Raw genomic sequence first — 3600 nt, forward strand, 5'->3', positions numbered from 1 at the left:
TTCAAAATCAATAAGGAACGGTTTGACAAGAGAAAAGGTGCAACAGATGATCCCATTGTCATAGTGGGCATGCTTGTTAAAGTTAAGAAACTTTGGAAAGTTATAAAACGTGAGAGCCAATTCATCGGTCCTTTTGAAATTAAAGATGTCCTTAAGAACTCAGTTAGACTTTATGATAACAAGGTTTGGAATTTGAGCAGAATTGCTGTTCTTAACTCCATCAGTGCTGCGCATTTTCCCGCTGTGCGCTGAAGATTTGAAAATCCCTCGGTTCATGACGAGCTCAGCTCGTCATGAGCGTACGAGAGGTGTACTTCATGACGAGCTGAGCTCGTCATCAGTGTCAAAGGGGTTAAAGGTGATAAATAATGTTTATTCTAATTCTGAGATTGAACCAAACCCTGTTGACAATCTTGATGATGAAAAATCAAGTGAATTCCCTGTTCTTAGTCCTGGTTTTACCAATATTTCTGAAAACATTACTAATACTGAAGAAATTGGTAAATGTCAACAAAAGAAACCAGGTTGGATGTCTGATTTTGTCTCATTTATCAGAAACAAATTTGTAACAATTTTTTTTATTGTTTATTAAAGGGGAAGATGTGTTACATTTCCCTTTTACGTGTCTTTCTCTGGCTTGCATGCACAAGCTTGTTTGTTTCTTATTTTATAAGTCTTGGTTCTTGGTACGATCAGCATGTTCTAGAATAGAACATGTGATCGGTCCGGGAATTAAGACTGGCAGTTGTTTGGAGCTGATGAAGCGAGGTACAGAAGATTTTGTGTGTACCTCATTCAGATCAATCACCCCATAATATAATAATTTTGATTGCTGTGTAATAATAAATAAACGTTTCATGTCCTCATATTATCTTTATTGACTCTGCTCTAACTCTACATCTGCCCTCTTCCTTTTCACACCCTGCCTTCCTCCCAAACACTTATATCCCTTAACGATCACTACTAACACTATCACACACAGTGCAATTATCACAAGGGGATTCAAGATGTAGCCCAAAGTTCCACTTCCTAGGTTTCCACACCACTTGCCCACTGAAGCAAATCCACTCCCAATAGCTTTCAAAGCGCTTGCGCTTCCAACTCACTTAACTCTCCCTTCAAATACAAAATACTCAACACAGTTCTCTAAATCCTTACTCTTGGGAATATAGGGGTAGCATTGCTTGACCTTTAACATCCAACAGACTCCACCCTCTTATGCAAGAAAAATGTCTAACGCAAGTCTATTCTACATATCCATAGATCTAATAGCTACCATTTCAGAATCTACAACTAATAAAGATCCTGTTGTAAAAGTGGCCAACTTATCCACTACTGCAGCCAACTTTCTAATCTTGATGTCATTCAAAACCACAACCAAAGATGGAATCATTGCGCCAAATATATCTCCCCCACCTCTCCATCACTAAATCCTTGTTTAGGCCTGGACGTCTGTTCCCAAACAGGATCATCAAAATGATCCACATGGTAAATATTCAGGAAGATCCCCCCCTCCCAAATAATATACACCATACAACTTCTTGGGTGATTAGAAAAATTAATGTTCTCCACAAATAAAATTCCAGAGATAACAAGATCATTACCTGCTAAAATAAATTCAAATTTCGCTTAATTTTAAAAGTGAAACTTTAGAGGTTCCCCCTGCAGGATACGTGGAAGGGGCCTCTCCTGTTGACCCCTTCAGGTAGGACTTCCACAGGGTACATGTCTTGGGGGGAGGGGCTAGGCAAAAGATCTGCCTACTCCACTGTCCTCAGGTCTGCTTCCGAGGCTGTTGGTGCTTCTTCAAGGGTTGTGATCTGTGGGTTAAGATGACAAATTATGCCCTTCGAGTCTCTCCCCATCACTTCCTCTCTATCAGTCACTCTCTTCTGTTTGTGTCTCCATCACACAATATCCTGTCTCACTCTATCACTCATTCTCTATCGCTCACTCTCCTCTGTGTGTGTCTCAATCATATAATATTGTTGTTCTCTATTCATCACTCCTTCACCCCCTGTGTCTCAATCATATAATGTCCTTTTTGTCTCCCTCATCACTCATTCTCTATCACTCACTCTACTCCCTCTGTGTCCCCATCAGACAATCTCATCTGTGTGTATGCCCAACTCTTCCTCTCTTCACTCACCTCCCTGTGTCTCCATCATGTAATATCCTCTTTGTCTCTCTCATCACTAAGCATGGGCGAATTTTGCGAATCTCGCGTTCGCGAATTTTGCGGATTTACGAACTCGCAATCTGCAAAATCCGCAAATTCTCGCGAATTTGCAGATTTTTTTTTTGTGTTTGCCACTCTCTGTCACCACTGCCACTCTCTGACTACTCATGCCACCCTCTGGCCCACCCATGCCACCCTCTGTTTCATCACAGCACCCTCTGGTTGTCCAGTTTTACATTATTGTGGCAAAGCAAAGCACACCTTCCCTGCCTCAAGTGACCTGAATTAATTTGGGGCTGATTAATGTGTCACAGAATATTTTTTTAGCTGGCACCTGCTTCCATAGTGCTTCCTGGTTAGTGATCTTTTGCACTTGCTAAGTGCTTTCATTGTTGCAAAATTAGTTACAACACCTGCCCTGCCCCAACTGACAATAATGAATTAGGGACTGATTAATGGATTTGAACTTCCAGCCTGGCTCCTGCTTGTCTCCCTTAGCTGTAATTCAGGACCTTTGTGGCATATGTGTAACTATTCTGAGGTTCAGAGCAGGGTCACATAATAGTTGCAACTGGCAACTGAACTCTGGAGGGGCCCCTCAGGAAGCACTACAGGAAATGGCTACTAATGATGGGCCTGAACTTTTGAACCTGGTAAGTAGTTTCAGTTTTGCTAAGATCGTATTTCTGCAATTTAGCGCTTATTCGCGGGGCGCGAAGTTGTACTGGAAAGCCGCGAACTCACGCGAACAGTGCGAGCAAGCCATAAAATCCGCTGCTTGCGGATTTGCGGATTTTGCGGGAGATTTGCGAATCTCGCGGATTGCGAATTTACCGAAAATCCGCAAAATCCGCGAGCGAAACGGATTTTCCGCCCATGCTTACTCATCACTCATTCTCTATAACTCACTCTCCTCTGTGTGTTTCTCCATCACACTATATCCTCACTCTCTCCATCACTCATTCTTTATCACTCAATCTCCTTTGCGTGTGTCTCCATCATATAGTATTGCCCTTATCTCTATTCACAACTCCCTCTCTTCACTCAGTCTTCTCCCTGTGTCTCCATCATATAATATCCTCTTTATCTCCCTCATCACTCATTCTCTATCACTCACTCTCTTCCCTGCACGTCTCCATCATACAAGAGACACATTGTCTCGCTCCCTCCATCACTCTGTTGTTCTATCACGCACGCTCCTCGCTACGTGACACCATGAGACAATCTCCTCGGTGTCTGTCTCCATCACTTCCTCTCTATCACTCACTCTCTTCACTCACTCTCCTCCCCACGTGACACCATCAGACAATCTCCTCTTTGTCTCTCTCATCACTCATTCTCTATCACTCACTTTCCTCTCTATGAATCTCCATTAGATGATGCCCTTCAAGTCTCTCCATCACTTCCTCTCTATCACTCTC

Source organism: Lissotriton vulgaris, chromosome 4_1 (genome assembly GCF_964263255.1).
Source record: "Lissotriton vulgaris chromosome 4_1, aLisVul1.2, whole genome shotgun sequence".
Classification (NCBI taxonomy): Eukaryota; Metazoa; Chordata; class Amphibia; order Caudata; family Salamandridae; genus Lissotriton; species Lissotriton vulgaris.